This window comes from Nicotiana sylvestris, chromosome 12 (genome assembly GCF_000393655.2).
Source record: "Nicotiana sylvestris chromosome 12, ASM39365v2, whole genome shotgun sequence".
Classification (NCBI taxonomy): Eukaryota; Viridiplantae; Streptophyta; class Magnoliopsida; order Solanales; family Solanaceae; genus Nicotiana; species Nicotiana sylvestris.
Window position 1 is genome coordinate 154,698,813 of NC_091068.1, and position 13,156 is coordinate 154,711,968.

A 13,156-nucleotide genomic window follows, 5' to 3' on the forward strand; every position below is an offset into this window, starting at 1 on the left:
GCGCGACTTAGGATTACTGAGGACATGGCCCTTGACAGGGAATTATGGAGGTCGAGCATTAAGGTTGTAGGTTAGGGAAAGTTGTGAATATTTCTACAGCACAATAGAGTGAGACTAGCCAGTTAGGAGTTAGACTAAGAATGTCATTGGTCGTCTATTGATGCAGGGCTTTACCTGCTAGTTTTACTATACCAGCCATCTATTTCGTATTTCGTATTCTGTATTTCATATCTCTTATATTGTTGTTATTTTATTATGCATTTTTATGGTACTAATATATCGGCTCCTGTTGCTTTTTTTGAGCCGAGGGTCTCCTGGAAACAGCCTCTCTACCCTTCGGGGTAGGGGTAAGGTCTGCGTACATATTACCCTCCCCAGACCCCACCTGTGGGATTATACTGGGTCGTTGTTGTTGTTGTTGTTGTTGTTGTTGTTATTGTTGTATCCAGGAGGGTCCTGAGAATTTAAAAACTAAATCCCATTGTCCAGGAAGATCCTGAAAATTTAAAAACTAAATCCCATTGTCCATGAGGGTCCTGAAAATTTAAAAACTAAATCCCATTATCCAGGAGGGTCCTGAAAATTTAAAAATTAAATCCCATTATCCAGGAGTGTCCTGAAACTTTTTTTTTTAAAATTAAATCCCATTATCCAGGAGGGTCCTGAGAACTTTTTAAAATTAAATCCCATTATCCAGGAGGGTCCTGAAAATTTAAAAATTAAATCCCATTATCCAGGAGGGTCCTGAAAATTTAAAAATTAAATCTCATTATCCAGGAGGGTCCTGAGAACCTTTTAAAATTAAATCCCATTATCTAGGAGGGTCCTGAAAATTTAAAAATTAAATCCCATTATCCAGGAGGGTCCTGAAACCTTTTCCTTTTTTAAAAAAAAAATAAATCCCATTATCCGGAAGGGTCCTGAGAACTTTTTAAAATTAAATCTCATTATCCAGGAGAGTTCTGAAAATTTAAAAATTAAATCCCATTATCTAGGAGGGTCTTGAAAATTTAAAAATTAAATCCCATTATCCATGAGGGTCTTGAAACTTTTTCCTTTTTAAAAAAAAATTAAATCCCATTATCCAGGAGGGTCCTGAGAACTTTTTAAAATTAAATCCCATTATCCAGGAGGGTCCTGAAAATTTAAAAAATAAATCCCATTATCCAGGAGGGTCCTGAAATATTTTTAAAAAAAAAATTAAATCCTGTTATCCAGGAGGGTCCTGAAAATTTAAAAGTTAAATCCCATTATCCAGGAAGGTCCTGAAAACTGAGAATGAACTTACCTGAGTCAGGCTCTCCTTTTTGAGGATTCTGAACATAATTTCTTGCTCCCCGAACCATGCTTTTTCATGGGAGGTCCCTGTGGATTTAAAAAATTTCTTTCCCCTGTTTCAGACAAATAAAATCTTGTTAGTTTGAAAACGTGGTGGTTAGTTTGTGGCATCTTTGTTGAGTGTCTGCTTCCGCCACTACCATGCTTCATTCTGATTAGGTGCTTCGAGCTAGCAAGAAGTTGTTTGACCTTTTGATTGGAACTGGACCACAAAACCTCTACATGACCTGAATCTCTCACACTCACTTGTTACATTGTGTTTTCATTTTGAAAGTTGTTGAATCCTTGTATTTTCTCAAAATTCAAGATTCACTTGATTGCTTGAACCTTAGTTATCACCATACTGCTTATTCTAAATCAAGTCAATTGTGATGTGTCTGGCCGGACTCCGCTTTGTGCAATTTAGAAGCTGCTAGTAGGCTTTGAAATCCTTTCCTACTTGTTCAACAAGGGCTAACTCAAAAGAGACCCATAAAGATAGACTCAAAGAGCAGAGTGAAATGATCTTTGACAAAAGGAACAAAGGAAAATTTTGAGCACAGATGACTATATGAAGAAGAATGAAAAAAGAGGACTTATCTGAGGGAAGCAGCCAACTCCAATGATCATGACATGCATTTCGGATTGATCAGCCTAATCCGTCCACCCAATCATATTTTCAGTTCATGTCCTGTCTTCAGACTTCAAACCGGGCTTTCACCGATCCAAATTCTATGTAAAGTCATGAGCCTCGTTCGACTTGTAGTGCCCCAAAGGGTTTTCACCAACAAGCCTCTCTCATTTGTTCATCTCTCAACTCACCATCGCCTTATGGTACCCGCGAGGGTTTTCACCAATAAGACTCTCTCATTTTAAATTTTCTCTCAGCTCACCATCTCCTTACGGTGCCCGTGAAGGTTTTCACCAATAAGACTCTCTCATTTATTCAATTTTCCTTTGTGCCCATGATCAGAGTGTTACCCATGATGCAAATCATACCTCTATCTCGCTTGACGTGGAATCCTCAAAGATTGATCAGAAGGTCTTTCTTTGGACCGTAATGTAGGCTTTTGGACAGGGTTAGAAAGAAAAGGTGGCATGAAGACTCAAACTAATTTAAGATGAAAAGGGGTTAAAATTACAACTTTTGAAATCAGATCTTTTCAAAACCCAAACTTATGCCCCAGTTTCTTTGGGTCTGGGGAATTTTAATTTCTATTTTGATGGGACCGAACCGTAAGGCTGCCTACGTATCCTTAAAAGGAATCAGGTCGAACGTAGTTCAAAAGGACGTTGTTTGTTTTTGTTGCTTTTCTTTTTTATTTCTTCTTTTATTTCTTTCTTTCTTTTTCTTTTTATTTTCTCTTTTTTTTTCTTTCTTTCTTTCTTTTTCTTTCTTTTTCACTCTTCTTATTTGTCATTCATTCATTCATTTTTTTTCGTTCTCTAATTCTGTTACTGATTCCGAAAGAGGGGTATGAAGGAAAATAAATAAAGCTCAAAAGGGGTAACAAAGGGTGAAAGTGTTTGGGTAGCGGAATAAAATGCCCTCGTCATTTCAACTTTGAACATGCCAAGTACAAAATACAACTGAAAGTAAGCGGAGAAATCATACATAGTACCTCTTAACTGCATCAGAATTGATAGTCATATCTACACATTTGCCTTCTATGTCTGTTATATACAAAGCACCATTGGGCAACACTCTTGTCACGATGAATGGCCCCTGCCAGTTTAGGGCGAACTTACCTTTAGCTTCAGCCTGATGATGAAGGATGCGTTTCAATACCATCTGGCCCACTTTGAATTTCCGAGGACGCACCTTTTTGTTATATGCTCTTTTCATTATCTTCTGATACAATTGACCATGACATACTGCAGCCAACCTTTTCTCATTAATCAAACTCAACTGCTCTAGCTGGGTTTTGACCCACTCATCATCATCAATTTCAGCTTCTGCAACGATCCGAAGGGATGGGATCTCAACTTCTGTAGGTATAACTGCCTCAGTTCCATATACCAGCAGATAAGGAGTTGCACCTACTGAAGTGCGAACAGTAGTGCGATAACCCAGTAAGGCAAAAGGCAACCTTTCACGCCACTGCCTAGAACCTTGAACCATCTTACGAAGTATCTTCTTTATGTTCTTGTTAGCAGCCTCAACAGCTCCATTTGCCTTGGGGCGATATGGAGCGGAGTTCCGACGCATGATCTTGAATTGCTGGCATACATCTTTCATCAAATGACTGTTTAGATTAGCAGCATTGTCTGTGATGATCACCTTAGGAATTCCGAACCGACAAATGATATTTGAATGGAAAAAATCCACCACCGCCTTCTTGGTTACGGACATGAAAGTTACAGCTTCGACCCACTTGGTAAAGTAATCAATGGCCATCAGAATAAACCTATACCCGTTTGACGCTGCCGGCTCAATTGGTCCAATGACATCCATGCCCCAAGCAATAAAGGGCCAAGGTGCAGACATTGTGTGTAACTCAGATGGGGGAGAATGAATCAAATCACCATGTACCTGGCATTGATGACACTTGCGAACAAAACTAATACAGTCTCGTTCCATGGTGAGCCAATAATAACCTGCTCGAAGTATTTTCTTTGCCAAGACATACCCGTTCATGTGCGGCCCACAAACTCCAGAATGCACTTCGGCCATGATAGTTGAAGCTTCTTTAGCATCTATGCACCTCAGCAGTCCTAAATCTGGAGTCCTCTTGTACAAGATTCCTCCACTAAATAAAAATCCACTAGCCAGACGTCGAATGGTCCTCTTTTGGTCACATGTAGCATGTACTGGATATACCCCCGACCTGATGTATTCTTTGACATCGTGGAACCAAGGTTCGCCATCGATTTCCTCTTCCACCACATTACAATAAGCATGTTGATCATGGATTTGGATGTGCACGGGGTCGACATAACCCTTGTCCGGATGATGTAACATCGACGCCAGAGTGGCCAAGGCATCAGCAATCTCCTTATGAATCCTGGGAATATGTCTAAATTCAACTGATCTGAACCGTTGACAAAGATCATGCAGACACTGTCGGTACGGTATGAGCTTCAAATCTCGAGTCTCCCATTTTCCTTGAATCTGATGAACCAACAAATCTGAATCTCCCAGAACCAGTATTTCCTGGACTCCCATGTCTACAGCTAACCTCAAACCTAGGATGCATGCTTCGTACTCGGCCATATTGTTGGTGTAATGAAATCGAAGCTGGGTTGTTACAGGGTAGTGTTGCCCTGTTTCAGATATAAGTACAGCCCCTACTCCGACACCCTTCACGTTAGTAGCTCCATCAAAGAAGTTTTTCCAACCTGACTTTTTCTCTCTTTTAGTCTAAAAGACTTAGTAAAAATTTTGTATGCCTTAACATGTGTTTTTTGTACCCGTCGGGTTTTTTGAGGGTTCGACGCATACCTTATTAGTAACTTGTTTGTGCAATAATAATCGAATACCTCTTGAGGTTTTTTCAAAGGCTGATGTTTATCAAAGACTTTAAATTATTCGAGGGCTGAATTTATCGAAGCCCTTTATATTTTTTGAGGGCTGAATTTATCGAAACCCTTTATATTTTGCTTTTGCCGAGGGTAGCCTGATTTAACCGATTTTTCAATGTTCGAAGGCCTTTAATTTATGGCGGAATTCGGACGTCTCCAAGCCGCATTATTTTGGCCGTAGCCTTTATATGACCGTAGTCTTTAATATGGTCGTAGCCTTCGGGTATGTCACTTGGACATGTTTCCCGATAACTTTTCGAAAAGTTAGTCCCCGAGTATATTGGCCTTGGCCTTTGTTTCGAGGGGGTGCCTCTTTGAGGTCTTATGAGTCCGAGTTTTCGATGACTCGGATGTATTGACTGTTGATGACAGTCCCCGAGTATTTAGGGGTGCATTTGTGTTTTGGCTCTTGAGCTGCTTCCCGTAGGATTGTAAATGTAAAGCTCGTATGATAGTAAACTTTTTTGAGACACAAAGTGTTTTTGAAACAGCCAAAATACTTCTTCAAATTATTGATACATGCATACATATTTTACCGTCAAGGCTCGACTATTCTACATGGATACGGTTCATTTGACCGTTTGGCCCATTACAAAGTTCTCCTATCGAGGCCCTCTTAGGCGTGAAGTATTTTCCTCAAAATATAACCATCTGAGGGTGATGCCCCCCAGTATTCGAGGTTGATTGAAAAGAAGCCTTAGATACTATTTGAGTTTTCCTTCGGTAGCACATAGTTGTTACCTCGTTAAAAACCTTGCCGGCAAAACCCATTTGGGACAAAATCCGATCTAAGGGAAAATAGTGCAACGCATGCTTTAAAACCTAAGGCCTTCGTGCGAAAAGCAATGCCTTCGAGATCGTATGCCTTCAATCGAAAATCTGTAATAAGATAGTTTTAAACTCAAATGGACAAAAAGGATAAAGTCGTACCTTAAAAGTAGTATCATTTGAGTAATGATATGTTCCAATTGTTTGGCAGTTATTGACCTTCCATTGTGCTAAGTTTGTAAGATCCTTTACCGACAACTCCGAGGACTCGGTACAGTCCTTCCCAATTCAGGCCTAGTTTCCCTTCAATTGGGTCTCGAGTATTGAGGGTGACTTTCCGGAGTACTAAGTCCCCGATTCCAAAATGTTGAAGGTTGGTTCTTCTATTGTATTACCTTTCGATCCTTTGCTTTTGTGTGGTCATCCGAACAAGCGCTGTTTCTCGCTTTTAATCTAAAAACTCGAGGCTAGTATTCATGGCCTCGTGGTTTGACTCCTCCGATGCATGTCGAAACCTGGAACTGGGTTCCCCGGCCTTGACAGGGATGAGGGCCTCGAAACCATATACTAGAGAAAATGGGGTGGCCCCCGTGCTAGACTTTGATGTTGTCCGATACGCCCAAAGGACCTCAGGTAGAACTTCTCTCCACTTTCCCTTTGCATCGTCTAACCTTTTCTTCAAGTTTTGAATGATAGTTTTGTTTGTTGACTCGGCCTGTCCATTTCCAGTCGGATGGTACGGTGTTGATAAAATCCTCTTTATTTTATGTGCTTCGAAGAACTAAGTTACCTTGCTTCCGATGAATTGCTTTCCATTGTCACATAAATCTCGGAAGCTATCCCGAATCGGCATATGATATGGTCCCAAATAAAGTCAATAACTTCCTTTTCTCGGACCTTCTCGAAGGCCTATGCTTCCACCCACTTAGAGAAATAATCAGTCACAAATAAAATAAACTTAGCTTTACCCGGGGCCATTGGTAAGGGTCCAACTATGTCCATTCCCCATTTCATGAAAGGTCACGGGGATAGGACTGAATGGAGTTATTCTCCATACTGATGGATCATCGGTGCAAACCGCTGACACTTATCACATTTTTTGACAAATTCCTTAGTATCATTTTCCATGTTATCCTAATAGTAACTTTCTCTGATGATTTTGTGAACCAAAGACTCAGCGCCGGAGTGATTCCCACAAGTGCCTTCATGGATTTCTCGAAGAACATAATCGATGTCCCCCGGCCCCAAACATACCGCCAATGGTCCATCGAATATTCTTCGATACAATGTTCCATCTTCATCTAATGCAAACTTAGTAGCCTTGGTTCGTAGGGCCCTCGATTCCTTGTGGTCCGATGGGAGCTTTCCACTCTTCAAATAGTCGATATACTTATTTCTCCAGTCCCACATTAAACTTGTTGAATTTATCTCGGCATGACCCTCTTCAACCACAGACCTTGATAATTGGATGACAGTCCCCGGGATGATGTCATCTTCTTTGACAGAGGATCCTAGATTAGCAAGTGCATCGGCCTCGCTATTTTGTTCTCGAGGCACATGATTCAAAGTCCACTCCTTGAAGCGGTGCAAAGTTATTTGTAGCTTTTCCAAGTACCATTGCATTCTATCTTCTCGAACCTCGAAACTTTTGTTTACTTGGTTTACCACCAGTAAAGAGTCGCACTTGGCCTCGATGACTTCTGCTCCCAAGCTTTTAAATAGCTCGAGATCTGCAATCATGGCCTCATATTCGGCCTCATTGTTTGTTAATCTTGGAGTTTTGATGGATTGACTAATGGTATCATACGTGGGTGGCTTCAAGACAATGCCAAGCCCAGACCTCTTTACATTCGAGGCACCATCTGTGAAAAGGGTCCATACCCCCGATGATATACCCGAACTCAGCAGGATTTCTTTCTCCACTTCGGGTATGAGGGTCGGCGTAAAATCGGCCACGAAGTCAGCTAAGATTTGAGACTTGATAGGCGTTCGGGGTTGATATTCGATATTGTACTCGCTAATTTCGACGGCCCATTTGGCCAATCGGCCCGATAGCTCGGGCTTATGCAAAACATTTCGAAGGGGGTAAGTGGTTAATACACATATAGGATAACATTAAATTTATGGTTTTAACTTTCAAGATGCGCTTATCAATGCAAGTGCTAATTTTTCTAAGTGAGGGTACCTAGTTTCAGCATCTCTTAGAGTTCGGCTTGTCACACCCCTTTTTAACCAAACTTCACTAACCCTCTTAAAATAATAAAAAGATTTAGTAAAGCTTAAAGGGTTTTTTAATTTTGAAAGTGACAAAAGATAATGTTCAAAAGGAAATAACTCAGAGTCGCCACCTGACATTGGTTTCGGTGTGTTAGGTCACCATTTTTTGTAAAAATGATTTTTCCTTTAAAACACTTTGGATTCCTAACTAAGTCTGCACCAGAGATTCGGGTAAGGGGGTTCATTTGACTCGGGGAGAAGGTGTTAGGCACTCCCCAAGTCCCGTAACTAGTACGGTTGCATGCGTGATCAAGTCGGCTTTTAAATTATTCAATTGAGGTAATAACAGAGAAAAGGAAAATAAACACACAAGAGGTTCGAGGTCGTCCCCACCTAAATAAAGAAAAAGAAAAATGAAAATAAAGTTAAAATACTACAAGTTTCTACTTTTGGCCTCCATTTACAGAATACTTCGGGGTATTCCCCGGATAAAGATATATACAAATCCTTCGAGGCATTCCCCGGATAAATTTAACTAAGGGAACGACCTCTCGCCTCAAAATTAATGAAACGTCCTAATATTGCCTACCCCAGTGGTCGGCCTAAACATACTCCTAGCGTCTTAAAAACCCTATCAACAAACAAGATCTAAACCATATGCCAATCAAAATGTCACATACCAAACAAAAAAACAACTGAAATTATCATTGAACTCAATATCATTTTAGCCTAATATACTTTCAATTTTTACCTACATACCCACGATCCATATAGTTTAGTAGTCCAAAATAGTTTATCAAACCTTACTTTCTTTTTTAATTCTTAATTTCCTAATTTTTACTATCTACTCATGTGACTTGAACTATAACAGAAGAGTGTCAAGAGTTGAGTACAAACTGCAAATAACTCATTTAACATTCATTTCGATTGATCTCAAGCAAACAAAAGTTAAAATAAATCATCAACTCATTTAAATAAATCATGAGGTCACTCAAAATATATTAAAAAGATAAAAGAAAGAAAGTAAGAAATGAACCTTGAAGAGTTTTCGCCAAACAGAAATCCGGATCTGATTTTAGACCATGATCGGAACCTCAACGAACAACCTCGATCTCGACTGCATCTCGACCACGGCGAATGAAAATAAATTTGCTGAATTCGCAAGGAAGAAAACCGAGACGCAACAGAATCAAGACTTGGTGCTAACTTTGGTTGCTCATTATATTCTTAGACCATGTGCAAATGGGGTTGTGTACATGTAACTTGCACCTGAATATTTTATTAAGGTTTCACCTTTGTGAGTTTCTTAGGTGAAGATGAACAGCGATAGCTGCGGCGCTGATGGAATTTGGCAGGGGCGGTTCTGTTCTTGGCAAACTTTTAGCGGCTAGAGGCGTTGGTGAAGAGAGTGCTGCTGGGCGGGGTGGTGCTCAGACGGCGGCGGCTGCTCTCTTTTTTTTTTCAAGACTAGGAATTGAAAACCCTTTTTATAGGGTTTCTATAATTGGGTATTTTATGTGAAGGTGGGAAGGGATGATGGCCATTGGATTAGAAGGAAATAGATGGCCAGGATTAAATCTTGCACATAAATGGGCTAATGGGTTGGGAATAATGGGCTAAGAATAATTGGGTTTAAGTTAAAAGAAAATGGACTCACACCTTTGGGCCTATAAATTTCTTGTTGGACAAAGACAAACTCAAAAATCTTACCAAAATATTAATTAAACTGAGTTAAGTATATAAACAAAATTTTAAAATGAAACTACTTTTTTTGTATTTTTAAATGTTATAACAATAAAGTAAAAAGTAAAGAAAATAGGCTAAAGTCATGATAAAATTAAGATACCATGAATAAAAATAAATGAATTGATCTTAAACTAAAGATAAAAATATAGAAAAGCGATAAACACGATAAATAAAACTATTTTTTTATGTCTTAGGACTAAAAGTAAAAGATTAAAATTATATTAAAATAAAGTCAAGTAAATATTTTAAAACTATTAAAATACTAAAACTAACTTTAAAATTTGTGCGGGTCAATAATTACGTGCTTACAACTGCCCCTCTTTGCTTGGAAACACGAAGAGTTTTCGGAGCAAAGAACAATAAGCAACGTAATTGATTTATGACCCGACGCTTATTCAAAAGAAAATAAAGGTAGCTAAAAAGATTGTGACCGAGCCCTGGTATCTAAGCTGTCTACATATCCTCGGCTATAAAGGAATCAGGCCATGTGTAGTTCAGAAAGGAGAAAGATGATGGAGTACCGAGGTGGAGAGTCGAGTGAAGTGTCGTCGAGGTTCCAGCCCGCTGTTCCTGCCATTACATCAAAATAAAAGAAAAATTACAGCGAAGTGAAAGAAAAATACAAGATCATATCTACTCTTTGTATTGAATCTTCCTTGAGTCTCTATTTGATCTTTAATATGCAATTGAAAAATGGACCATGTTCTTCAGGCGGGCTCCTGACGCTTCTTGAATTTGCAACTTGAAGCAGCTCTGAAATGAACTCCCTTGTTATCCAGGTGGGTGCCTGATTACTAAAACTTGAATTGTATTCCCTCGTTATCCAGGTGGGCGCCTGATTACCGACAACTTGAATTGTATTCCCTCATTATCCAGGTGGGCACCTGATTACCAGAAACTTGAATTGTATTCCCTCATTATCCAGGTGGGCGCCTGATATTGCTACAAAACAGACAAAACAAAAGCAATTTTTCTGCCCAATCTGGGCATATTTGTGAGTGTTGATCGGATCATGTTACCTATAGAGCTCTAAGAATTCAAAAGCTAAATCTCATTATCCATGAGGGCCCTGAAAACTTCGAATTAAACCTCCTCTAAAATTTAAAACTAAATCTCATTATTCAGGAGGGTCCTGAAAGCTTTAAAAACTAAGTCCCATTATCCAAAAGGGTCCTGAAAAATTTAAAAACTAAATCCCATTATCCAGGAGGGTCCTGAAGATTTAAAATTAAATCTCATTATCCAGGAGGGTCCTGAGAAATTTTTAAAATTAAATCCCATTATCCAGGAGGGTCCTGAAAGCTTTCGAATTAATCTCATTATCCAGGAGGGTCCTGAGAATTTAAAAACTAAATCCCATTGTCTAGGAGGGTCCTGAAAATTTAAAAACTAAATTACATTATCCAGGAGGATCCTGAAAATTTAAAAACTAAATCTCATTATCCAGGAGGGTCCTAAAAATTTAAAAACTAAATCCCATTATCAAGGAGGGTCCTGAAGATTTAAAATTAAATCTCATTATCCATGAGGGTCCTGAGAACTTTTTAAAATTAAATCTCATTATCCAGGAGGGTCCTAAAAGCTTTCGAATTAAATCCCATTATCCAGGAAGGTCCTGAGAATTTAAAAACTAAATCCCATTGTCCAGGAGGATCCTGAAAATTTAAAAACTAAATCTCATTGTCCATGAGGGTCCTGAAAATTTAAAAACTAAATCCCATTATCGAGGAGGGTCCTGAAAATTTAAAAATTAAATCTCATTATCCAGGAGTGTCTTGAAACTTTTTTTTTTAAATTAAATCCCATTATCTAGGAGGGTCTTGAGAACTTTTTAAAATTAAATCTCATTATCCAGGAGGGTCCTGAAAATTTAAAAATTAAATCTCATTATCCAGGAGGGTCCTGAAAATTTAAAATTAAATCCCATTATCCAGGAGGGTCCTGAAACTTTTTTTTTTTAAATTAAATCTCATTATCCATGAGGGTCCTGAGAACTTGCAAACAAAACTGATACAGTCTCGTTCCATGGTGAGCCAATAATAACCTGCTCGATGTATTTTCTTTGCCAAGCCATACCCGTTCATGTGCGGCCCACAAACTCCAGAATGCACTTCGGCCATGATAGTTGAAGCTTCTTTAGCATCTATACACCTCAACAGTCCTAAATCTGGAGTCCTCTTGTACAAGATTCCTCCACTCAAGAAAAATCCACTAGCCAGACATCGAATGGTCCTCTTTTGGTCACCTGTAGCATGTACTGGATATACCCCCGACCTGATGTATTCTTTGACATCGTGGAACCAAGGTTCGCCATCGATTTCCTCTTCCACCACATTACAATAAGCATGTTGATCATGGATTTGGATGTGCACGAGGTCGACATAAGCCTTGTCCGGATGATGTAACATCGACGCTAAAGTGGCCAATGCATCAGCAATCTCATTATGACTCCTGGGAATATGTCTAAATTCAACCGACTTGAACCGTTGACAAAGATCATGCAGACACTGTCGGTATGGTATGAGCTTCAAATCTCGAGTCTCCCATTATCCTTGAATCTGATGAACCAACAAATCTGAATCTCCCAGAACCAGTATTTCCTGGACTCCCATGTCTACAGCTAACCTCAAACCTAGGATGCATGCTTCGTACTCGGCCATATTGTTGGTGCAATAAAATCGAAGCTGGGCTGTTACAGGGTAGTGTTGCCCTGTTTCAGATATAAGTACAGCCCCTACTCCGACACGTTTCACGTTAGCAGCTCCATCAAAGAAGAGTTTCCAACCTGGCTTTTCATCTCAGTCAACCTCGTCAACACACATGACCTCTTCATCAGGAAAATAAGTCTTCAGTGGCTCATATTCATCATCCACTGGATTCTCAACCAAGTGGTCGGCCAAGGCTTGGGCCTTCATCGCGGTCCGAGTCACATAGATGATGTCAAACTCAGTAAGTAAAATCTGCCACTTTGCCAGTCTTCCCGTGGGCATAGGCTTCTGAAAGATATACTTTAGAGGATCCATGCGGGAAATGAGGTAAGTAGTGTAGGACGCCAGATAATGCTTCAACTTTTGTGCAACCCAAGTCAGGGTGCAACATGTCCTCTCAAGTAGAGTGTACTTAACCTCATAGGGAGTGAACTTCTTACTGAGATAATAGATCGCTTGCTCCTTATTTCCCGTGATGTCATGTTGACCCAATACACAGCCAAAAGAATTATCCAAGACTGTCAAATAGAGAATTAAAGGTCTTCCAGGCTCTAGTGGGACCAGCACAGATGGATTCGATAGGTACCTCTTAATCTTATCGAATGCTTCTTGACATTCGTCAGTCCACTTGACCGCAGCATTCTTCTTCAGTAGCTTAAAGATGGGCTCACAGGTTGTCGTGAGCTGAGAAATGAACCTGCTGATGTAATTTAACCTTCCAAGCAAACTCATCACCTCTGTTTTGTTCTTTGGCGGCGCTAACTCTTGAATGGATTTGATCTTTGACGGATCTAACTCAATGTCGCGTCTACTAGCCACGAATCCTAGCAGTCTCCCAGACGGGACACCAAATGCACATTTCGCTGGATTGAGCTTGA